Source organism: Eschrichtius robustus, chromosome 1 (assembly GCF_028021215.1).
Source record: "Eschrichtius robustus isolate mEscRob2 chromosome 1, mEscRob2.pri, whole genome shotgun sequence".
Classification (NCBI taxonomy): Eukaryota; Metazoa; Chordata; class Mammalia; order Artiodactyla; family Eschrichtiidae; genus Eschrichtius; species Eschrichtius robustus.
In genome coordinates this window covers 32,521,585-32,547,005 of record NC_090824.1, presented here as the reverse complement: position 1 = coordinate 32,547,005, position 25,421 = coordinate 32,521,585, and the positions used below count along the sequence as shown (strand labels likewise).

Sequence of the window (25,421 nt, the reverse complement as noted above, 5' to 3'; positions counted from 1 at the left end):
GCTTTTTCGAATCAGAATGGCGGGACGTGGGACCCTAAATCTGCATTTTTACACCTGCACCCCCGGGACAATTTTGAGGTGGGTAGGCTTTGCAACATAGTTTGAGGAGTACCGCTTCACAGGGAGAAGTACCGCTTAGCGACAGGCCTGGCGAGGGATTCCTGAGCTAAGGAGGCAACAGGAATGAAAGCGCCTTGTCGACCGGGGAGAGCAAACCAATTCTTTGCAAATAACAGTAATCCAAATAATAATACAATAATAATAGTAAAAGAACTGGAGAGTGCAGCGCAAAGGCACCGCAGTCTGAATCTGTACAACCGCCCGATCCACTCTAGCAGCGCTGGCGTGACGGTCCCTTTAAGGACACCCCCCGCCCACCCTGTCTCGCCTCCCGCGGGGCGTGCGGGCCGACCGGCGGCGCGTGCGTGCTGCCAGCCGTCGACCGGCGGGGCTTCCCAGCGGGGCGGTCGCGGCGGCGCGACGCCGGCGCTGGTTGCGTGCGCGCCTGGCCCCGCCCCTCGCCCTCCCCTTCCCCTCCCCCTCCGCGGGCCTCCCCCTCCCGCGCGGTACAGCTGGGCCGGTGACGCGCGTACTGCTGCCGTTGCCTCTGCTACGGCCGCCGCGTTCCATTCTCCTAAGCCGGCGACATCCTCGTCCCCTGCCTCCAGCCTCCTCCTCCCGCAGCGCCGGCCAGCGCCAGCCAGACAAGGGCACTCGGGGTCTCGCCTAGACCCAAGAGGGCTGCGGGCGCGCGCAGGCGGCGGAGCGGATCCCGGCGCCGCGGACGCTGCGAGCGTCCGCCTCCCGGAGGTCGCTGCGCCGTTCCCCGGGTGAGTTGTCACCGCGGCCGGGGGACGGTGGGGCCGGGCATTGTGTCACTGGCGCCCTCGGCAGGCTGTCAGGGGTGCAGGACCGGCGCACCGCCCGGGAGGGACGCTGGGGAGCCCGGACGGCCGCCCCGCGTCGGCTGCTCTCCGCGCTTCCTGCGCCGGCCCGGCTGTCACCCCGACGCCCGGCGGCGAGCCCGGTGCCGGCGTGGGCCGGGAGGGCAGCGGGGGGGAGCTGTGCCGAGGCCGGGAGGAAGACCGGCCGGCCGGCTTGCGGCCGGGAGCTTGGTGGCCGGGATCGAGGCGCGCCGCCCGGGCCTCGCCGGGTGTGCGGGGTCGCGCTCCGGCCCGGAATTCAGGGTGGAGACCACATTTTGCAGGTCGCTGGAGAGGAGGTAGTCACAGGCTGGCTGTCTTTATTACTGTTACTGTTTTTCCGTCAAGCCAACTAAAGCTGCGGGTCCTGCGCTGGGGCAGGGTTGGCTTAGCGATGGTGGACTTCCGAGGGCACCTTGGAACCCGGGTGTGCGAGCACCGGAGCTTTCTGGAGCCCCCGCTCCTCGTCTGGTCTTTAATCTCAAAAACTTTTCTTAGTATCCGGGCTGAGACGCACCGAAACCACTTCCTGTTTATGTATGTAGACTTTCTTTATTCACTTCTGGTTTTTAGAGACAAATACTGGTGTCGGTCTGACCCTCCCACAGGGTTGTGACTGTGGGGCTGCTGAAGTGGGAAGTTACCTGTAAGGAGGTCAGGAGAGGGAGGTGGTTTTGGGGACCGTAAGACCCAGGAGAAAAGAGGCGTCGAGAACAAATCTCCAGCTGGTTCGAGGGAAGTTCAGCAGTGAGGCCTGTTGCTGCTGTTCCCATAGAATGTCCCCTGGTGGCAGGCGGCTCGCTGGGCTTTACTGCTCTTGCTAACTGGGCTTCTGTGTGCTCTGTACAGAGGTGCAGTGAAACTACCCAGTTCAATTAAACCGTAGGTATTTTACACCCTTTCTACGTCTGCAGAGATGACAAAAGTGTCTTTCCATCCTTTACACTGGTTAATTCACTTCTGTTCTTTTCATTGCTCTGATTTAAAAAATATGTATGAATGGGGTGAATGCATACATACACCTTTTCTGTTTTGGAAATTCCACACCCAAATTGTCACCATCTAGTGGAGGCTAGTAGAGACATGTGCTTGGCATTGAGTTTTGAATTTTCTGGGCTTTCCATATTTAGCTAGATGCATATTCAACCAGAAATGAAAATTTTCAGAGTTTGGGGTGGGAGAGTACATCTACCTTCTCCTCAGTAGAGGAGATATTTAATAATGAAAAAATAATAGCAATAACAGGGGGAAGTTCTTGAGGACTTACTGTGAACTGAGTTTTGTGCCAAGAACTTTACTTTCTTGATCTCATTTAATAAACAACAAACTTTTGTGGTAGATTTTGTCATTATTCTCATTGTTTCAGATGAGAGCAAAGCCAAACAAGTAACTTGCCCAAGGTCACAAAGGTATCTCATAGTAGAGCCCTCACCCTGAACTACTAGATTATACTGTTAATTTCTAGTTTGCTTACCATTTGGTAAAATTGAAACTGGAGTCTTTCTAGACTCTTTCCAAAGCACTCCTTCCTCAGGCTTTCTCAGATCATGCGCATCCTTATTTCTTTCTCCAAGGTACACATTTATGGTATATTTGCGCAACATTCGTGTGTTCATTCATTCATTTTTTTTATTTAGTACTCACAAGTATTTGTGATACAGAATATATGTCGGGCACTGTGCTAGGTATTGGGGTTACTGCAGTGAATAAGACAGAACCCTGCCATTTCTTACGGAGTTCATGGTTTTTAAGTCAATTTATTTTGGCTTATGTCGTTAATTTTCATTGGTGGCCATTTGCTGCTTAAGGAAGTCCTGACCAGTGCGTTAAATAGAGAACAGTACTGATACCACTCCTGATAAATAGAACTCCCTGTCCACAGGGTGGTCTTTTGGATACTGTAGTAGAAATGGCATAGGAAACCAAACCTTACCTACAGCTAGACGGGGACAGGTCCCTGAGTGCTCAGCGTAGGACATGCCTCTCCTCTGCCCTGCAGTGCTTAAACCCGGAGAGCAAACCCATTGTCAAATGGCAGTTCAACTTATTTGCTGAGGCTTGCCTTCTCAAAGCGCAGCATGTGGGCAGATAGAAAGAAGAGGAAGAAAGGTAGAATGAGGTGTTACAGATGCAGGCTGGCAGATGAAGAGACCTCAGCACTTTGTCTGGCTTCCTGGCAGGTCTCCATTATGTGGTGACTGAACTTGTGCTCTTATGTAATGGTGCGTCTCCTGGCAGGGGATTTCCTCCCTTGCCGTTGCCAGGGCAGCAATTCCTATAGCTACCCTCCCCCTCCATACACACACACATGCACCGTCCAAAGGGAATAATTTATCTGGCTTCTTAAAAGTAAGAACTTATTTCAACTTTATTGTTACTCAGCATTGTTTCACTTCCTCCATGCTTTTCCATCCTCCAGAAAAAAACTTGCCTTATGTTTTAAATCTTTCCTAGTACTCTCTTTCTGCATTCTTAGCTCTTCTGATAGCCAGGTAACTAACTGGTATCTGTCTGTGGGCTCAGAGAATTACAGTATTTTTTAAAAAATTAGTGAGCCACGTAATCTTCCTCATTTCCGTACCAAAACAAGTGAACTGGGGAGAATGTCTTTAGCAGAGCCTCTTGCAGGCAGAGAAGGAAGGCCAGAGAGCACATGTGCTTGTCTTCCCCTCTAGTTCCCCATTTACTCAGGGACGATTCACCGAGAGACAGCAGCAGGGATGTGATGCCTGCTTACAGGCCTGAAATGCCTACTTGGAGGCCTGAATGTCTGCAGACCCACTAGGCTCAGTTGTGTAATTGCCATGCATGAAGCGTTTTACTGAGCCCCTAAATTTGACATGTGATCTCCTAGTGAAAGGTGCCGAGCAGGATTCATTTTCCCTCTTTCATCCACCTAGACAGTAGGGAAGTCTTGTGTAGAGGGCATTCCCTCAAGCAGTAGGAGAAAGATGGGAAGGAACAAGGAGAGGAAGAAACCCAGTGTCTTTTTTTTTTTTTTTTTTTTTTTTAACTTTGAAAGCAAATATTGCTGTGGTGCAGACTTGAGTGTTGAGGATTAGGACACCTGCTTGTGTGATAATAGAGACTCTTTCCCCTGGTTTCTCCTCAAGATGGCTTCAGTCTAGGGGCCACCCACATATCCCACCGTGGTGAGGCTTCACTTAATGGGAATGGTTTTTAAAAAATTATTATTTTTAAGTTATGTTGCCACATTGCAGGAAACTTGGAAACTAGAGCAGTGAGAAATGATACCTGTTATGTGGTAGGGCTGTTTCCCCATTGGTGGGAATGAAGGATGCAGCTCAGGGTTGGGGCTGGGGGGATGTGTGTGATGAGTATTTGAAGCTGCTAACAGCTGTGGATCTGAGACTAATGACAGTTTCAGGACAGCATGGGGGTGACCGTCCTTGAGCATCAAGATGTGTTCACTCCTGCCCCGGCTAGGATTCAAGGCAGCAGCCGTTGTTCCCTTAGATGGCTGTAAGTTCCAGTGTATCCGTGTGAAACCTTTATCTGAAAAAGTAGAGGTACTGGGGAAAGAGGCACCTCTTACAAGGGTTAGGTTTTAGTGGCAGAGCCTGTCGGGCACCTGTGGATGTTTCCTTTTTCTTGTGCTCACCTGTGTCTGTGATGCTGTCCTTTTTCTTTCCCTTTTAGTTCTTTGGCCTAGAAACCAGCAGGATTCCTCTATTTGCTCTCTCATCCTCTGGTTCTTACCTGAGTGTGGAAGTCTCCACTCTGTTGGTAGGCCTCTCGGTGGTGCCGACTTGGGTCACTTCAGCTGTGAAAGGCCACCTGTGCTGCTGTCAGGGCTAGGGGACAGCTGAGTCTCCGTGAAGAGACTCACGGAGCAGAAAATGCAATAGCAGAAAGTGCAGCGACTGTGGTGAGAACTGAACGGGTTTCACAGACTCTCGTATTGCCTGTGATGTATTCTCCCTCCCTGGCTCTTATATCTCGAAAAAGGAAAATAGCCACACTTGAAGCATCTGAAGCCGCGTGCCAAGAATTCATGCAGTACTCCAGAGACAGGATATTATTGAAGCATTTTTCTCAAGCAGAAACAGATGTAGCTCCCTGTTTACTGTCGCCAGTGTTAGTGGATCCTTAAAATTACCTGATAGCAGAGTGCCCTTAAATGTACTCTCCCCTCCCATACACACGTACCATTATTATTATTATTTTTTTGGCAGAGCCCCGTTGCTTGATTTGGGGACAGGTAGCCTGGGATTCCTGATGATAGTAATAGGTTCTCAGTGGGTTTGCAGATGGCAGAGGTGGTGACTGACAATTCTTTATTACTCAGAAGAGGATCTTCTGTGGTGAAAGATTAAATGACTCAGGATTCTTTCCTCCTGTAGTTGGAGATTGGACACAAAACCTCAGAGAACAGACACAAATAGGGGCTTTTTCCCAGCTTCCCCTTTCTTTCTATCCTTTTTTAAGGAGGGGGAAAGTCTGATCTTTCCAAATCCAGCCTCCTGCCAGCAGTGACTTGCTTCACCCACAGAAGTTTAAGAACAGAACATGAGTTGCCCTGTGTGTAGACTCTCCTTGCTGAAATTTTGGCTAGACTAGGCTTTGGTTTCTGACAAAGCCAGGAAAATGAAACTAGCTTCTGGGAATAGCAGAGGAGGAGTGTTTACCCCATTCTTCCTTCTTTGAGTTGTTCTTAGTTGATCTCAGTAAACTAAGTGGATGGAAGTTTAAAAAAGGGAACTTGAAAAAGAGAACAAGGTGGTTTTGCTTATTTTGCGTTTTAAGTTGTAGTTAAGGCAAACTGAGGGAGGACTGAGGGTTTTTTTTTTGTTTTGTTTTTAATCGTCAATACACTGGGACAAGATTATGGAAAGCTTGAAAAATAGAGGGGGGGAACTACTATGATTCTACCATCCTAACACAAACATTTCCATGTATTCTACTTTTTCTTTTAGTTGGTAGTCCTTGTAACATTCACTTCTGTATTTCGTTTTTTTTTTTCATTTAACATTATAGCATAAACATTTTCCTATAATAACACAGAGCCTTTATAATTATTTTTAGTGGCTTTATAACATTCCATCAAATAGATCAGCTGTGATTTAAATACCCTCTCTCTCATACATCTAGATTATTTCTAAGTTTGCTCAAGGAGATTTTTTTTTTTTTGGAGGGGTGATTTTATTTTCTCATATGACATTTTTTAAAAACAGCTTTAAGACAATTTATATATCATAAAGGTCATCCATTTAAAGTGTACAGGCAGTGGATTTTAGTATATTTACAGAGTTGTCCAACGATCACCATCATCTTATCTAATCTAATCTTAGAACATTTTCATCACCCCCAAAAGAAACTCCATTAGTAGTCAGTCCCTATTCCTCTATAATCCCCCTAGCCCAGGGGCACCACTCATCCGCTCTCTATAGTTTACCTATTTGGACATTTCATTTGAATAGAATCATACGATATGCGGTCTTTAATGATTGGCTTCTTTAACTTAGCATGATGTTGCTGAGGTTTATCCATGTTGCAGCATATATCGCTACTTCATTCTGCTTTATTGCTGAACAATCTGTGGTTTAGATATACTACTGTATTTTGTTTATCCATTCATCAGCTGATGATCATTTGGGTTGTTTGTGTTTTTTGGTTATTATGGATAATGCCGCCGTGAACCCATGGGTTTCATGTAGACATATGTTTTCATTTCTCAGGGAGATATCTTAAAAGCTGCATCCATATTTCTACTTTGGAGTTAACGTTCTACTTGGTTATGTAGTTTGTTTGGGCAAGAACAGTATAGCGAAATCTCTTGGTCCTGTGGTGTTGAGGGTATTGCCCTGAATTAAGAAAAGGTGCTACATACACATATACATATATATATGTGTATATATGTATATATATACATGTATTTATATACGTATATATACACGTATATATATACACGTGTGTGTGTGTGTGTATATATATATGTGTATATATATGTATATTGTTTAAGAGGTTTGAACTCTCCAGTAGCATTGTTTCCAAATCTTTGGTGCAGAACTTTAAACAGTAGTGAGAGTTGACAGATGCATTAGTGCCTAAATTCAGTGCACATGTACTGCTGCTTTAAAAAAAGGGGGGGGGGTGGTTTCAGCATGAAGCCTCAGTTGTAAATTGCATCATTGTGTCTTTTGGAGAGAGTGTTACCTTGAACCCCACAGAGCCTTCCTTATCAATGTAATTTATAGTTCTCAGAAGTTTTCCCTTTCCTTATGAAAAATTCCATGCGAGGGTTCTGTGCACCTGCTTGGAGGCTGCTGCTAGACTGGGGAGTGGCCTGCTTGCTGAATAGAGAGCCAGCCCGTGAGGGGGGGGAGGGAGAGGGGCTGTGAGCGTGGTTTAAACGCAGGCCTGAGAAAGAATGTTATTTAGAACGGCTCTTATGGGCTCTTACTGGTGGACCTTAGTTGCACCCAAGGTTTAAAATATAGATCAGGCTAGACACAAAGAGGAACAGATGGTGCTGCTGGGAGTGTCATTTCCTCTACAGATTAATCTACCCCTGGGTGGTTTTACATCATAGCAGCCTCAGTACTGAAATAGTGCAGTGCCTTCTTTCACTCTTGTTCTAATTGGAATTCCTAGCATTCGTGACCAATAGCTGGTCTTGCTTTTCCTGCTCCTAGATCCCTCCCAGAAGCTCTTGAAAGTGTGCATGTGTAGGCCACTTAAGGGTCAGAGGGTCAAGATGGTTCTACCTCGGAAACACACGGGACACAGGGCACATGCCCTTTGTCCAACAAGCCAGACAAAAACTAGGAAGTTGAATCATCTTCCCCTGTACCTGTTTCAGGTTCCTTCACCTGGAGCCAAGTCCAAGGACCAGTTTTTCCAGAAAGTTCCCTCGTGTGTGTGTGTAAATGTGTATGAATGCAGCCATAACTTCCCTGCCACTGTTCACTGCCAAAAGTTTTAGATTTGGAGTGGGCTCTACCTGTTAATACAAATTCTGTTCCCAAGTACTAGGAGTCTCAAAAGGCTGAGTGAGGAGACAGGACTCTTATCTGAAGATTTGAATGCTTGACTGTAGTATCCAGATGTTACCAAAACTTATTGCACAACAAGCCAAGCATGTGACCAGAGAGAGCTCATGAAATGCTAGAGTTGGGAGGATGGGACTCCGAGGATGGTCTCATTTTACAGCCTCACTTTATAGAATAGAAAAATGGGAAATGGTTGCTCAGAGCTCATTTTCCTGAGTGATGACAGGGCCAGGGGAGAAGCCAGGGCTGCAGATTCCTAGTCTGGTACTTTTTCTATCCCAGTGTGATCAACTTCTCTTCTCTGGGCCTGTTCCAGGAAAGGGGATTGGAGCCCAGAAGGGTATGTGGTTCATATCGTTAGGAACAAACTCCTATCCCTTCTGTGATTGTGGTTTTGAGTCTGATAGTGAAATTACAAAAGGGAATGAGTCTTTAAATTCAGTTCTTAAGAAGAACTGTTCTTAAAATGGGAGTTGTGCTTAGGCTGGGCCTGCTTAACTCTTTTATCTCTGTACTGTGCTTCCTTACAATTTAGAAAACACCACCTGACTCCAGGCCAGTGGGATGTGGTTCCTGAGTCATTTTCCCGTTTGGGTCTCGCTCACCCAGGTGGGACAGTGGCAGGTAGGTGCTGGTGGCATCCTAGATGTAGTAGGACTGCCCAGTATTTGAGAAGATGCTGTCTAGGACGGCTGATGGCCCCTCCCTCGTAGCAGACTGAAACCCTTCACAACTGTGGTTCTGATATCCTCAGGTTTATTTTATGTGGGTCAGCCACCTGTCCAAATGCAGTGTGAACACACGTCCCTAACTGTGTCTCTGACCAGCCAGGAAGGAAATAGACTTCTCGGGTTGAGGTGTCATGTATGCTAGCTCTCTCCATCCCAGAAAGCCAGTGAGTAGTTTGGTGTTCAGTGGGTGTTGGTCTTTCAATTGGCATGCTCAGGACATTTTTAGAGAATTAACAAATGGTATGTTGGCTGGTGCACACTTTTACCAATCCTTGATTCTCATCCATTCCCAGGTAGACACTCTGCCACATCTACCTCCTCGTTTCAGTCCTGTGGGAATTTTGCTTGTTACACAGCAGGATGGCAAGAAAAACAGGCTCTGGGTTTCATAAGATTTCATTGGTCCATCTTATTTTCCCCTTTACATGCACCTTCAAGTTCTCATAATTTGTGAGCTGAAAATCTGGTTGGGCTGTGATGTCAGGCTGGTGGGAGGTGGGTAGAGGGTTGCTGCAGAAACCAAGAGGAAGGAGGGAAGTCAAGTCATTTGTGTGGCAGGTATTTAGTGAATGCCCGTGGTGGTTAAGTGCTTAGGTATGCAGTTGTGAAGCAGAACAAAATGCACACAGCACTTGCCCTCCAGAAGTTAACAGTCTGGGGGAGTACCCGCGGCTTATTTAATTTGACAGTAGCGTTGGAGGGATCTGTTGTGTAAAGCAGCCTTTCAGCTTGGCTACGCCGAAGGAGTGGCTCTGGCTTCTTCGGGGACATTTGTGCTCCAAACCAGCAACCACCCTGGAAGGGAGGAGGACTTGAAAAATACCCTTGGAGAATTCCTCCTGGCCTCCCCAGCAAGAGAGCAAATTGCCTTTCTCTGTGGAGCAAGCTCGGTCTAGGAGTTTGGAGTTTGGTCTGGTGTGAGGATTCCGGTTTTCCAGCTTTACTTAACTAACCAGTTTTTAATGTGGGAAGTATTTTTTTTTTTTTTTTTTTTTTTTGTAGTTTAGAGAGAAAAGCGGGTGTGAATTCAACAGTGAGAAATTGGGAGAAGGGAAATAGGTAGGATCAGTGGTGTGAATTCCTTAGGGAATCCTTTTTTCTCCATTTCTTTCAAGCCTCAAGTTTAGATATGTTAATGTGCGTCTCTTCCTGATATATCTGGCTTTATAACTTGCTGGGGGCAGTAAAGGACCTAGTACACTACTGGCACAAATAAGTGTCCCAATAAACGCACACCCCCGTATGTTTTACCTCTGTGGGTAAGCCATCTCCATGTAGGCTCAGGTTCTAGGCTGAGACTGGAAGTTCCCTGAGGTCGGTGACTGTCTTGTCCACTTCTTTATACTCAGCTTCTGGATTAATTGACTGGTTGAGAAGGATTGACCAGGTATAGAGGATTAAAGTAAAAAGGGTGAGAGGGCAAGGTGACCTTGAGGCCATAAGCCTTGATGACAAGGAATGTTAAGAGTGGTATTATTGATGAAATTCTAAAAAGAAACATTTGGGGGGAGGCTTGGTTTGAGTGAAAAACAAATATAAACAAGGTGATAAAAAGCTGTTAACATTCACCAAGTTTACTCTGACTGGTGGCAGGAAAAGAAGACAGCTCAGGAACCATGGAGGTGGGAGGAGGAGAAGGAAAGAGAGGGTATTGGCTGTTGTCCAAAATGTTTTAGCAAGGCCAGTCAAAAACAATCTATAGGACCCCTTACGAATTTTGATCCGAGACCAGAGATTCACCCCTTCTAATTTTCAAGTGCCTTTGTTTCTGGAAAACTCTGTCATTCTTTTAAAAGCCTCAGGAGGCATCAGTCATACCCTAAAGCCAATTTACATGTGTGCATCTACTGGTTTGGCCTTTTTTACATATATATATATATATATATGTTATCCACTGTGACTCTGGCTGCAGGCCAGGAAGTGGTTAACACAGGATGGCTTGTTTCTGTTTGTTCTCCACAACTGAGCTCTTCTGGGGGCGGTTCTTTTGCTCCTGGAATTACAAAATATGATTGTGTGGGTCATCTCATTTGAAGGTCTGTGAATGCTTTTGAAAACTCACATCTTTGAAAGAAGGGCTGCTCTCTGCAAATGCTGACTGTTTTTCTTGGGATGTGTGCGACAGTGAATGAACAGATTCCAGAGCCTTTGGTGTTGGTAAAACTTTCTGTGGATGGTAACAAGTAGATGTTTGTTAAGCAGTGCATCTGAACTAATTTATTAATTGAACCAAGTATTGGATGCTCTTTCCCATATAATCATCTCCCCACAGGGATTCTTTGCAGCACAGTATAACCAAGATTTTGAATTGTTCTCCAGTGTTTTGGTTAATCTTTTCCCCTCATAGATGTCAAACCCCTTGAGGAGGAGGGAAGGGGTGGTTTAAGTTTCTTCTTCATTTACTTATGTAGGTTGGGCATTCGTATTAATAGCAATAAAGATTTATTTATTTTATAAAGTGCTTTCACATAAGAAATCAGATAATTACTGTGAGGAAGGTTTCCGTCCCATTTTACAAGTGGGAAAGCCAAGGCCTTTGGTAACCAGTGGACATTGAGCGTCCACTGTGCTTGTAAATAGGGATGCTGAGTCAGCCAGGGCTGAGGTTGAATCAAACATTGGTATCCTGCTGGGAAATAGGAAAGCTCTTGGAATTGCATACTTGATAAATTTTAACTTGTGTGTGAAAAGCAATGTAACAACCCCTTGCCTCGTCCCTACCCCCATCTCAACATAGGTACTCTAAAGGCCGGTATGTTTTTGTGTACTGATGGGACAGAGATGTGAAAGTGTGTGTAATTAGAAAGGGCAAATTTCATCTCCTAACTAAGGAAAAAGCATTGCCATATAGTCTGAGAAGGTTTTTACTTTTATTTTTTGGAGGAGCAGGGAGGCCATAGGGGCAAAACCCTGGTGTCTAGAAACCCATGCAGTTTTCAGGTTATTAGAGGTCCATTTGGGGGTGAGCCAGAGCAGAAATTCTAAGTTCCTCGGGTTCTAAGGGCTCTGTGTTGGCGATTTTGAGGGCTCTGCAGTCTGTATCAGCATTGTTGCAGTCTTGTTCTGTCCTTCTGCAGGTGAGTTCTGACTCTAGGCACCAACTGTGGGTCCGGGCCTTCCTGAGATGCCCCCCGCAGCTGTTTCCAAAGGCGGACTGTCTTCGCTTCAGTACTCCTAAGGGCTCCTGAAGAGTGTCCTTTCTTGCTGACAGGGGGATCCAAGGTCTCCTGTAGGCCTGGCTTGACCTCCTCTTCCCCATTGTCCTGCCCTTACTTTCAGAGGCAGAAGGTGAGCCTGTCTGGGCAGTGAGGAGGTTGGAGGTGAAGGTCCTGCCTCATCAGGACAGCTTAGATTTGAAAAACATAAAGCAGTGCCAGTGTTCCTGGGGCAGGGTGTGCTCGGACAGCCTGTCTGCTGTTTCCATTTGGTTGGGAAAGTGGAGAAGTGAGACTGGCTGTGGGCCAGGCAGAGCTTCCCCCTTTCCTATGGTGAATGAAAATGGACGATTGTTTCGAGGAGCGGGTACTGAGTGGGAGGCAGCGGAGGAGAGCGGGCCTTGGGACCAGACTCGCCCTGCTTCCCGTCTCAGCTCAGCCACTTCCCAGCTGTATGACCTTGAGCAAATTTAACCTCTCAGACGCTCAGTTTTATCACTTGTAAAATGGAGATGATAATAGTATATTACCACTACCTATCTCTAGAGGGGTAGACCTACCAGAATATTAATGATTACCTGGGGTGGGAATTCTGGGGTGATAAAGGGTAACAGGAAACTATAACTTCTTAAACTTTCTTTTTGTTTCATTTGAATTTTCACTGTTGGCATGTATAACTTAAATAATTAAAATTATGTTGAAATGTAACCCCTCATGGGGTTGTTATGAAACTCAAATAAAATGGGATAGTTACAACACTAGGTTCAGTGTCTGACAAGTAAAAGATACTCATGGCAGTTTATTTGGGGAAGAAGTGGTATTAATTAGTATTTGACCCTTGCTTTTTGTAGTGTTAGATTTTCTGTCTGGCTTGTGTACTTCGGATAAGTTTCTTTGTTAAGCCCCAGTTCTTAAACTGAAAATGGGGGTTAACATCAGCATCTACTACATAGGGGGGTTTGGAGGAGACATGGAAAGCAACTAGCCTGGTACCTGGCTCATAGTAAGTGCTCAGTAAATATTACCTGTTGTTGGCTATTATCCTCTCAGTTAGTTACCCTGGAAGTGAGGTGGGAGTGATGCCCACTTTAAAGTTACAGAATGTGAGGCACAGAGTAGTTTAGGACAAGTGTGCTGTCGTAAGGCCGGGGGCTGAGTTAGCAGCAGAAATGGTGACGCTGATGCTTATGCTTGTGCGGCCTGTCGGCCAAGGTGGCAACCCAGGGAGGTCTCACCGATGGGCAGACGCGAAGCACCGGCCAGGTGCTGGGTGTGAAACGTGCTGCTGGTCTGGACAGCGGGGATTATCGAGGGTCAGTTTTTCCGAGAAGGGGAGAGGCCAGTTTAGGGCCACATCCTTCCTCTACTTTCTAAGGCAGATGGACCGCATCCAGATTGACAAAAGGGAGGGGCTTGTTTCCTCTTGCTTTTCTTTCACATCCTCCTGGCTTGTCAGGTGGTGGACTCCTGACCACTGCCCTTGTTGTGGGTTCAGTTTTCTCAGCTCCTCCGGTCTGGCCTTCTCTGTTAAACTGCCCTGCTGCTGGAGTCCACGCCGACGGCCTCCCAGCCCTCCTCCTTCTGTCCTGGAGGGCCGGCACAAGGACGCTCAGCTTCTGTGGGGTAGGCCTGTTTCCACACCACTTTGGTACTGCCGGTGGCTTCCTCCCTGCCCCTCAGCTAGCTGCCTGTCTGTGCGGCTGAATGGGTGAGTTGAAGCCACACTTGGTGGGAAGTCAGTTTGGAGCTTCGCTGTGGGCTCCTGTTCTGTGTATTCACATTTTGAGAGGAAAAAACGCTGAGTGATTTCTGCCCAGCATTGTTTTCAGAGAGTGAGAGATTCTCATCCCCAAACCCAGTTGTGAGGCCAGAGCTGATTATGCCGCAGTTTCTCACCTTGGGTTTGTACTGCCTGCTTCTCACCCTTGCCTTCTCAGTTCTCTCTTTACCACATTTGCCTTGCTGCGTCTTCACAGGGGTCATGAAATACCAAAAATTGGTGAACAATACAGGCAGTACAGTGTTTAAAGTTTCACCAACCCAGGTTTGCTTAGTGGACTAGAAGAGGGCGTGTGCCTATTTGAATATTTATTTATTTATTTGGCTGCGTCGGGTCTTAGTTGTGGCACGCAGGATCTTCGTGTGGCACGTGAGATCTTTCGTTGCGGCGTGTGGGCTTCTGTCTAGTTGTGGTGAGCAGACTCCAGAGTGCGCAGGCTCAGTAGTTGCAGCACGCGGGCTCTCTGTTTGTGGCGTGCGGGCTCCAGAGTGCATGGGCTCAGTAGTTGCAGCAGGTGGGCTTAGTTGCCCCACGGCATGTGTCCCTGACCAGGGATCGAATCCGCGTCCCCTGCGTTGGAAGGCGGATTGTTAACTACTGGACCACCAGGGAAGTCCCAGGGGTGTGCATATTTGTACAGACTCTTGCACATGATAGTTTTTATCCTGTTTTCGTGTGTTTCAAATACACCTTTTTCCATTTGTGTTTAGTGGTGGCTGGTGAACCTTGTAGTCCATTTTTCTTTGGGGTATATCGTTGCTGTAGGTGTTGGGTTCACATTTTATGCTTAATTCCCCATCAGGATCTGAAGAATAGGCCTGCTGTTGAGGCACCACAAACCAAGTCATTGCACCTCGAGACAAGTCTGCTCTGACTCCCAGGCTGCTTTCTTTTCCTTATTTATGGTGGCCTGAAGACCTCCATGAAGTGCATCAAAGTGTTTCCTGTTGGCTTGACAAAAGGCAGGTACTTGGAGGAGCTTAAAGACCTCGTGGAGGGGACCCTCTTACTCTTAGCTAATTGAAAAATAAGACTCTTCAGTGGAGAAGCTGCCCTCCCCACCTGGCTTATGAAAGCCCCTCTGAAACACAAGTTGTTCCTGCTGTTTGTCATGTTTCTGTAGTATTTATCGGGTTTTTGGAGACAGACTTGCTTAAATTAATTCTGGTTATAAGGGTGATGCCTGGAAGTTTTGGAGGAGGTACTTACAAAAGAGTCAAGCTCTGGGCTTATTTCAGGTCTAATCATGAGCTAGCAGGAGCAGCCTTAGGGCTCCAGGGAGGGAGGAATGGCACACTGCCTTGGAGCTGTCATTGAGGATGCCACCTTTTGGGAACCAAACTGTAGGCAGTTCCTGGCCTGTGTGAAGTTGTGCCTGGGGCTTATCAGAAATGAACCAGATGGTGTTTCTAGCAAAACTGGCAGATGTTCTTGCTGTCAGAATTGATTTAAAATTTTTACATGTAAATGTGGAATTACGGGAATTTTCCTTTTGGGGTTTTTAGTTGCATGTGGAAATGCTACCCTTACCTTACAGAGGCCTTTATTTATCTCCTGCTTCTGGCCACAAGTGACTCTCAACTCCGTGTCCTCCCATCCCCTCTGGTTACTTTTCTCATTAAATGGGTCATTTGTGGTGGGGAGATAGAAGGTGACCAGTCCTCTCTTTAGTGTAATTTGAAGGTTGCTGATGGGACCATGTGCCCAGAATGTGCCTGCTACACAGATAACATCGGGGACTAAAATGTTCATCATTTGAGTCACTCCTTTGAGTTGAGACCTTTGGATGTAGCAGGTGTGATACCTAGAAAGAGTGACTGTATCAGGGTCACAGAGCCCAGGAAAGAAGGAAGAAGAAAAATCCTGTGGGGAGTGGGACAAGGCAGGAAGTATTGAGTGCCCGCTCTGTGCCAGGCCCTGTGCTAGGTGTTGTACCTAGGAGGGCCTGTCTCCACTTCATGGATCAGAAAACCAAGCTCTAAAAAGTTAAGTACTGTAAGTAACTGTGTGGAGCCTGAACCAAGGTTGCAGGGATTCCAAAGCCTGTGTTGTTTTCATGGCAGATAAAATGCGCGTGTATTAGGAAGTTGTTGGGGTGGAGGATGAGGTGGTGAGGGAGACAGAAAACAAATGCCTGGAGAGCAGAGGACAGGGTCAGGTGGGGAGCTGCTGTGGAGGGTGCTGGGGAGTGAATGGTGCTGGGTGAAGGATGTGGAAAGGAGAGGTTGCTTAGCAAAGTGATCTGAAGTGGAAAAAAAGAAGAAAAAATAGGGTTATGGTTTCACTTTGAGGGGGTGTACCATTAGATGATGGCAGCTCTTCCCTGAAGGAAGTGCCGTGGAGTGTGTTTGGGGCTTGGAGGGCCAGATAGACTCTGTCTTTAGGCCGGTGGCAGTTGGGCCCTACAGGAAGCCTTTTAATCCCTGGTGTTTATAGACTGGCCTGTACTCTACTCAAAAGCAACTCCCATTTCAGTTAGTGAAGGCAGCATTATTTGCCTTTGAAACACCGCATTTATGGATCCCCATTTGGCCCAGCAGGAGGGGCTGGGTAATGCCGTGTTATATTATCCTGATTCCCTGCTGCCTCAGAGGTTGTGCAGGGACAGTTCTGCCATTTCCCTCTAAGTGACCTCTGGCTGCTCCCTCTCCTGCAGCTGCTCCTTTTTCTCTCGGGGATGAGGTGGGAGTCAGGACTAGGAAATTAGCCCTCTTGTCTCTGTGTTCAGGGTAGCCAGGAATTCCCTAGAACAGGGACTCTGATTTGTTCCCCCGCTCCTGGCCTTAAGGCTGGGGTTGCTCTGTTTATAGCACGGCTAGCCCTTGCTGTAAACCTTCAGTGCAGTTCAGCCTTGATTTACTGACGCCTGCTGGCATGTGTGTGGGGAGTGGTATCCAAAGATGACGGAGGTGGGTCTCTGACCCAGTGACTGGGACTAATGAGCAAACAGCTCATGAGTAACAGGCCAGGTCAGTTCCTTTTCCTCATAGCAGGAAGCATCCATAAACTTTAAGTCCTGTCTCACGTAAATGGTTATTGTGAGGGCTGATTGTAGTAATAATGAATTGAGACTGCTTCAAAAATATAAAACTCTAGATTCATTCAAAACTTTCTTAATATTGCAAGGTGGAGTCATAATAAAAGATAACACGTATTGAGTGCTTTCTGTGTGCCAGGCACTGTTCCAAGTGATTTATATGTATTAGTTTGTTTAATCCTCACAGCAACTTCAGAGTAGGTTGCTTATATTATACCCATTTTTACAGTTGTGAGAACTGATGCCAAAAGAGGATAAAAAACACTTTCTAGGATGGCACAGCTGGTAAGTAGCAGCAGAAGCAGACAATCTGAAGTCTTGGCTGGACTGTGTGGCCTCTGTGAAGACCCTGAGGAAATCAGAGAATAGAGGGGGCCCCACCTCAAGGGGAGGCAGCAGCCAGGACTTAACCCTCAGAGACCAGAAAGGATCAGGGAAAGGTCACTGGTGCCCAAGAAAGCATTAGCGTTTTTGTACAACTTAATCAAATTACCAAAACCGTTTCCGAACTTGGAGCCATCTTTCTTGGATAGTAATGCAATTGACATAGATAATTTAAGCCGAAGAGGAAGGACAAAATTGGTGAGCTCACATATGTGGATGGACACTTACTAACTCTGACTAAAACACAGAGAGGCAAAACCTTAAAGCGGGTGCATCTTTATTCAATTTACAAATGAGTGCAAAGCCCTAGGCAACAAGCTTTGTGTTGGGACTTCGAAAAATCACACATTTAAAAAAAAAAAACTCTTCCCCACTCAGCCTTTTGGTGTTGAAGTTTCTATTAAGCAGTTAAGAATCCGCCTGCCAATGCAGGGGACACGGGTTCAAGCCCTGATCTGGAGAGATTCCCACATGCCGCAGAGCAACTAAGCCCATGTGCCACAACTACTGAGCCTGCGCTCTAGAGCCCGTGAGCCACAACTGCTGAAGCCCGTGTGCCACAACTGCTGAAGCCTGTGCGCCTAGAGCCCGTGCTCTGCAACAAGAGAAGCCATCACAATGAGAAGCCCGTGCACCGCAACGAAGAGTAGCCCCCGCTCACCACAGCTAGAGAAAGCCCATGCACAGCAACGAAGACCCAACGCAGCCAAAAAAAATAAATAAATCCAAAAAAAAAAAAAAAAAGTTTCCTTAGAATACCCCAAAATAGTGTTTCTCAATGTGTGCTTTAGAATCACCTGATCCACACTATACCTGAGGAATCCTTCCCTTGTTGGGGCCCTAGAGTTGGTCTGCATGTTAAAATACTTCCCTCTGCTTAGGTTCTGATACTTCAGAGCTGGGAAGCCAAGTCCAAGCCCACTCAAGAGGGTGCAGAGCTGCAAGCAGCAGTATGAACAATCTTCAAAGCTTCCTGTTTTCTTTTTCTAGTGAATGGAAGTTTTGCCTCTTATTCCATAATATATCCAGGATAATTTTAATATTTAAAATGAATTACATTATCTAACATGGAATTGATTTGAACCTCTAGCAAGATTATATGCTTTGGGGTCAGACTGCTTAGTTTATAACCTTGCTATCTCTGTGACCTTGGACAAGTTATTTAACCACTGTCCAGAAATGGAGATAGTAGTAGTACCTACCTTTTAAGGTTCTTGTGAAGATTAAATCAGATATTAGATGGAAAATGCTTAGATTCCTGTGCAGTGATTAGGCAGTCAGGTTCCAGGTAATAATAACAATGTTGTTATTATTGTTGTTATTTTTATTATCCTGAGGTTTCATGTTACTGGGAGTATGACCACCCCAGTTACAGAGTAGAGTCCTGCAGGGTAACAAAACGTCCCTCCCCCACTGACACAGCCAAGCCACCGGCTTATGAAAGGCCTTTTGCCAACCATAGGAAGCCTAAACCAAGCACTGGGAAAAAGCTTTGTGATAACATATTCTCAGCATCCCAGTTTTAGTTCTCCGAGCCGCTGTGTGAAGGGTGTGGGTGACTGTTCTCAGGCAGTCAGGATATGTCACAGGTGGGAGGGAAGCACTTGTTTAGAAAATGTCAGAGAGTCCACCAAGTTGTTTTAACCAATAACTGTTCTTCATTCAGTCTGCACTCGTTTTTTTCCTCTTATTCTTGTTTAATGATTAGGAAAGAGGGCTAAGTTGCACTTTCCCTTTGTAATGGTACACATGTCAAATTCATTTCCGCCATCGACTTACTTGTTTTCAAAAAATTTAAGAAACCACAAGTTCTACTTGTTTCTTGAAGAAAGAATAGGAAATACAGGTTACTTGCAATCATGGAGGGAGAAAATCAGCTGTGATTTTTCCTTCCCGAGGTCACCACTGTTCACCTGTTATTGTGCTGCTTTTGTCTAGGATGATCGGGGATGGCAGTGGCTGGCAGGGTGTCAGGGTTCTGAGGAGGGGCCACCTTTTTGGGAGCCAAGCTGGCCCTCCTGTGGCTCAGAGCCTTACACTGGGCAGCTCTACTTTGGGATGAGCACTTGGCCAGTCCTCAAGTGTCGTCTCCCCTAGAGAGCAGTTACTGTGGAAGGCCAGCTACTTGTTTCCATTGATTCTGTGTACTCAGGTGTTCTGGGCCTGCTTCATGCTGATTCTGCCCTCCTGACTGTGTGCTCATTTTTCACGTAGCCAGGTGGGGTGGGATCTTGGGCCTCTTTTCTCTGTAGGAACTGGTCCTGGCTCTCAGGGTTGATACTTTTCCATGTCTTGCCTCTGCCTTGCTAAATGTCGCTGGGGAGGCTCTGTCTAGGAGGAAAACTCACTGGGTAAGGAGAACACTGCCTCAAGGCTTTTAAAATGTAGTGCTTCCTCCCCCCTTTTCTCCTCTTCCCAGAATAAGAGCTGCCAGTAAAACTTTAGGGCAGGACTGTTGAGATGTATTTATTACTGTTGTGATGGACAAAGGAATTGTCAACTCCTCATCGATCTCCTTTACCCCCTTGCAAATGGGAATTACAGGAAATCACAACTAGCATAAAGAACTGTGTGTGGATGGGAAGGATGGAGTGTGTAACCCTCATTCCCAGAAACGGGCAGAATGGTGGAGCCGACTGACCTTAGCATCAGGCGGTCAGTGGGCCAAAGCATGGGCTGAAGGTATGTCACCATCTGGGAACTGAAATCCGAGTCATCCTGCTCTCGGACTTTGTGTCATCGTGACTCCCCTCTTATGAGCCCCTCCTGTCTAGTCAGTAACCAGCTCCTGCCAGTTCTTTCTTCTGTAGGTTTCTGTCACCACCACTCTGGCCCAGACCTTATCATCCTGTCTGGCCTCCCAGGCTACTTAAGGCTCTCTTGCCAGGTTCATGTCCGGTTAACATTGTTCTTATCTCAAGTGAGACTAGGTAAGAGAATGCAGCCCTATGTGTGTGGGATGTCATACTACCATCCCTTCCCATGGTGGCGGTGCTCCTTGAGGGTGAGGACCGAGTATTCTGGTGCCTCTCACGTAGTAGGCCTTTAGTAAATGCCCGTTGAATTGGATTAGGTCATGTTTCCTGCTCGAGAACATTCATTGGCTCCCCACTACCTACTGATCCAAAGCTGAATTTCTCTGCCTGTTTTTCATAGCTGTACAATCTGGCCTTATCGTAAGTATTCGGTTGAATACTTAATACTTTGTGGAATAACCAGAGTCTGCTATGTGATAGATACCAGGAAAACCGTAAGAATTGTCCCTTGCCCTGAAGGATCTCAGATGGATTTTTTTTTTTTCTGTTCTTCCCTGATTGTTGACTTCTTTCCCCACCCCTACCTTCCTAATTTATCATGCTTACTTAAGCCTTCCAGCCCCAGAAATCCTCTCTATCTCCATACTTACTCAGCACTCAAGGCTTTCAGGTCAGATCTCCCTTCCTTCCTTTTTACGGCCCTCTTTAATTGTCTTGGTTCAGATCCATTTCTGTGTCTTTTTTTTTCTCCCATTATTCTGTCCATAACTGTCAAGTAGTTGCTGTTCTTCCTTATTTTCTAAAATTCATACCTTACGATTTAGTGGTTGTGTTTTTTGTTTTTTGTTTTTTTTTTGGCCGCACTGCGCAGCATGTGGGATCTTAGTTCCCAGACCAGGGATCGAACCCATGCCCCCTGCAGTGGAAGTGTGGAGTCTTAACCACTGGGCCACCAGGAAAGTCCCGACTTAGTGTTTTATTGTACCCACATAGACTACTGAAATAGGTACTCTTGCCTTACTGTGTGCCTTGATTGTTTGCTGTCAGTGTAGGCAGCTTCTCCAGCTCCACTGAAAGTTCCTGGTGGGCCGGGGCCTGTGCTCTCTGTACATTTTGCAAGCTTTATGTAGAGGACCGTCAGGAAATGATGATTCACGGAGCGGACGAAGGTGAAAGGTGATCTGACAGTGCTTGGGAGTGGGGTTCCTAGCAGGATTTTGGATGGCCTGGAGCAGAGCATGGGCTGGAGGCTGGAAGACCATCAAGGAATTTTAGGGCTCTGGAAACCCAAGACCTGAGAGAAAATGGAAAGGTCAGAAAGAGTCAGGCTTGTCCCCCAGGAGCTTGCCTCACTCTGACATTCTCTTGAAAACCCGGTTCACGTGGAAAATGTGTTCATCCTAGAAGTTGGCCAGTGTTCTTGGGGAATTGTGGTGAGGCCAGATGCACGTGTGACGAATCCTCTCAAAAGGAGGGTGTGAAAGGTGCCACAGGGAAGCTTGTAGCTTAAGTGAACAGACTAATTTAGGGGCAACGGTGAGCAGACATGATTTGATTTATTTGTATTAATGGCATTTGTATTGATTCCTCTGGGAAGTTTAGGGATTTAAATATATTCTGTAAATATGTTTTTTACTTTGCTTCGTCACTGATGGGGCTTATGGCTTATGTTGCATTTTTCCTTCTAATAATAGAATCTTGCATGAAATTGAAAGCAGTGGCTTTCTCTTCTGAGTTGGGCAGAATTATAAGTGTAGCACTGACTCCCTGCCTTCCTTCCCCCCCGCCCCCCCGCCCCTTTATTTCTCAGATCCAACTGGGACTGTGAAAACAGGTTAGTAACATTTATGGGCTGGGACCAGTTTCAGCCAGCTAAATTCCCTGTAATCCAGTCTAAATCTGAGGGGCACACCTAAACTTCCTGGAATTCTAGGTAGGAAGTGTGGTTACGGAGGCAAAGCCATTTAATTGTAGCTTGTATGAAAATAAAACCAGCTTGAATTCTCTTCTCACAAACTTTCTCTGAAACGCTTCTTTAGATCTTTTATTTTTGGCAAATGGGTTTTGGGGTGGCAGCCTCATTACTTGTGATGGAGAGGTATAATAAGCCAGTGGGTGATTTCCCAGAATCCTGAGCCTTTGAAAACTGCTATTCCTTTTGGAAAGTAGTAAGTGCAGAAGCCAGGCTGCGCGTCTCAGATTTATACCCTCTTCCCATTCTCTCTCCACTAGTAAACACTGTGGCTTCAGTCTACCTAAAAACATAATGGCTTAAATTTGTTTAAATGTTTGCAGCAGTTTGGTAATGAAGTTTAGCCCTTTAATGATTATGATGATGATGATAGCAGTAGACAGTAGCAGGTAGACTGAGTTGTGAACTGCTGCTTTTAAGGTTCCCAGGAAGAAAATCACTGCCTTACTTTACATGTCAAGGTCTTAGTGTTGAGTAGAGGAGGCAGCATCGTGGAGTGTAGGGAAATCATCTGCCCAGAGGTTACCCTTTAGACAAGTACTTTGAAGGAAGTTGTGTTTTTCTGTTTGGAATGGGCTGTGTTGCTTCTTCTGAGAAGCCTTTTTACAGTAGTATAATGGTTCCTCTGGAACTCCTAGCAGGGTTCTTCGTCTGCCCTCTCCTGTGTTTACAGCTGCTTTTTCTCCCTAGGGGAGCAGTCGTCTGTTTCAAAGCGCGAAGAGAGAAGACCAGAAGTTCTCTCAAACAGTGAGGTTTGGAAGTCAGAACTGCACTTGCCTTTCAGGAGGGCAGGTTCTAAAGGGGTGTGGTTTGGGCGGAAGTGAAGGAAGTAGTGTCCCCATTCCCTACCCTTACTGCACACCCCACGCCCCTCTACCCAGAGCTTCCTTGTGGCGGCTGTGAAGGAGTTTGGGGTACAAGGTGCCCATTATGGCCCTTTGTTGTACTGGACCAAACATTGCTTTTCAGCTCCTGAGTAAGTCAGTTTTTCTGGCAGGCTACTTTCTGGCCCTGAATACCCATGTCCAGGGTCCTGGGCTGGTGTTGGCCCTAAAGGCCAGGACGAGCCTATGGTGATAGCACTGGAGTGTAGGGTCAGAAGCAGCATCTGAGGGCGTTTAGGGCAGGAAAGATTTCTGATCGTTAGGATGCCTTCATTATACCAGTGCTTCAGGGCCTTGAAGCTGGCGTTTGCCAGGCATCTAGATGAGGTTAGTAAATCAACTTAACCTCAATGCTCCTTAGCCTCTTTCCACCCAGCTTTTACCAGATGGCTGGTTGTGGACGTGCATCTTTGCTTTATAAGAAGAGGAATTCTGCTTTGCAGTTGCATAACTGTGCCTTCTATTTAGGTTCTGTAGAGGGTTACATTTGAAAAGCTCATGAGTGTTTTCTTCCACTGTGCGCGCACACTGATCCAGAGTGGGCTGGAGGCTGGGGGACCTTTATGGAGCAAATGCTGTTGAAGGTGGATACTGAGGTGACAGTAAGGGCAGCTGGTGTGCCGAAGCTCCAGTGGCCTGGCTCCCTGGCTGATGGCCCATCCCCCAGGGCTAGGTCAACTGAGAGGGCTTCGGCTTCCCTGAAATGACTGCTGCTTATAGCTAGGTTAGTGTGACCAGCCAGAGGAGAGGGTGGGTTTCCTGGGGAAGAGGGTGGGAGGGTCTTAATTAAGCCAGTCTGGTTTGGCAGTAACTCAGACTCGCCTCCGTTTCTGTGTTGGCTGATAATTCCCTTCAGCTCTCAGAACAGCCCTTTTTCGTTTACACACACACGCACGCGCGCACACACACACACACACACACACACACACACACACACACACACACACACACACACACACACACACACTTCTTGGAGACTAATGCTGCTGGACTTCCTAATCTGGCAGAATTCCTTGCGGGCTCAGAACGGACAGAGCACAGTGAACAGTGCTGGGGCTGGCACTCTGTCTGAGGGGGCTCAGTGGTTAGACTCTGATTGGGAGATATTTGGGGAACCTTGTTTATTAGTGAGAGTTGGGAGAACTTAGTTTTGGTTCAGCCACTAACAAGCTCTGTGTCCCCAGGGCAAGTCATAATTCCGCTCTAGGCCTCAGTTTTTCCCTCTTAACACGGATAGGTTGGACTTCAGGCTGTACTGTGTTAGGTTCCCAAGACAGACCCATGAGTCTGCTCCTGGTAAAGAAGGTGACCAGAGGCAGCAAAGGTCGGTGCAAGAGAACCTTGGATAACGCTAGAGTTGTTTTTGAGGCTCATCTCACGGTGGCAGAGCATTGGGTGACGTTGCCACCCCACCCCCAGGGTGCGCTTTCCAGATGATGCGTCCACCTGGGTTGGGCCTGGACCTTGCCCTGCTCCTCCCCATCTTCAGCCTTGGGGGAGGGGCGGGCAGGCACGTGCAGATGGCTGTCTCTGCCAGCTGCCTGGGGCTGGGCCACCTGCTGCTTATGCCAGCCGGTGGGGTGAGGGGCAAGCAGCAGCCTAATCTCCTCCACTACACTGACTTCTCAGCAGAGTCCAGCCCCCCTGCCCCCCACATTCTGTCCTCTGTTCCAGCGCTCTGTTGTGCTACCCTTCAGCATGGTCTTGCTTTGTTCTAGCTGCCCCCACCCCCAGGAGCACCCTTGCTGCGTTTTTGTTTACTCTGTGTGTGTGCTTTGCCCTTTAGCCCGTGCCCCAAGAGTCTTTCTGTAATGTAAGACAGCAGCAGCAGCAAAAAAAAAAAAAAAAAAAAAAAAAAAAACTTTAGAAATGAAACTTTGGACCCCTGTTGGTCTCTGTTCAGATGCAAATGATGAATTTCTTCCCATCAGAGTTTGTACCTTTGGGTTCACCTTCCCTTTTTCCATCCCTCCTCCTGGGGAATCTTTGAACAGCAGGGGTGGGCTGAATCACTCTCAGAAAAGCTCTAATTTGGCCTGTGCTTCAAGCCTAGCTTCTTTCTCCCCTTGTGTGGATGTAGGAAAGAGGCAAGGAGAAAGGAACCTGTCCCCACGACTCTTGGTGACTCTGGATTTGGAAGTTCTGAAGTGTGTGTGTGTGTGTGTGTGTGTGCGCGCGTGCGCGCGTGTGTGTACATGTGCACAGGGTGTGCAAGGAGGTGGGGTTAGGGTAGATTGTGGACAGAGTCTTGAAAGTCATCTTTACAAGTGAGGAGATGACAAAGCAGAGAATAGAAGGGCAGCATACCCTAAACCAGGACTTCTCAAACTTTAGCATAGGAGTCACCTGGGGAATCGTACTAAAATGCAGATTCTAATTCAGTAGATCAGGGATGAAGGCTGAGATTCAACGTCTCTAATAAGCTCCCAGGTGATGCCGGTGCTACTCTTCAGTGGCCCTAGCCTCCCCCTCCTCCTCCTAACACTGGTGAAAAAGATTGACATGGGAAAGGCAGGAGGGAGGCTAGTAAGGACTTTCATAATTTAAACCTGAGGGCCTGGGCTGGACTTGCAGCCAGTGTTTGCAGAGCCCTTTCTGGGTCGCTCATACCTGAGCTCCAGGCTTCTCTGGAGCTCCCCTTGGCCGGGTTCGGTTTCCACAATAGAAGAACCTCTGTCCTCTGATATGCATACTCACGACTAAGCTGGATCCTTCCCCTTTCTCTCTGGCTCATGATAAGGCCAAAGCTAGCATTTCAAATAGAGCTGGAAGAACGCTTAAGTCAT

At 47.0% G+C, this 25,421-nt stretch overlaps 1 protein-coding gene across 2 annotated transcripts in view; it reads left to right on the top strand.

The window, feature by feature from the left end:
* Positions 1–557: 557 nt before the first annotated feature.
* The window catches only part of SUSD6 (sushi domain containing 6), a 90,391-nt gene continuing 65,527 nt past the window's right edge, over positions 558–25,421 (top strand). The window contains exon 1 of one of the 2 annotated variants that reach the window (XM_068543636.1): positions 558–830. The gene's annotated coding sequence lies outside the window, so the exon portion shown is untranslated. Of the gene's footprint in view, positions 831–1,075; positions 1,223–25,421 lie in introns of those variants that run through there. The other variant, XM_068543639.1, reaches the window with a different exon arrangement.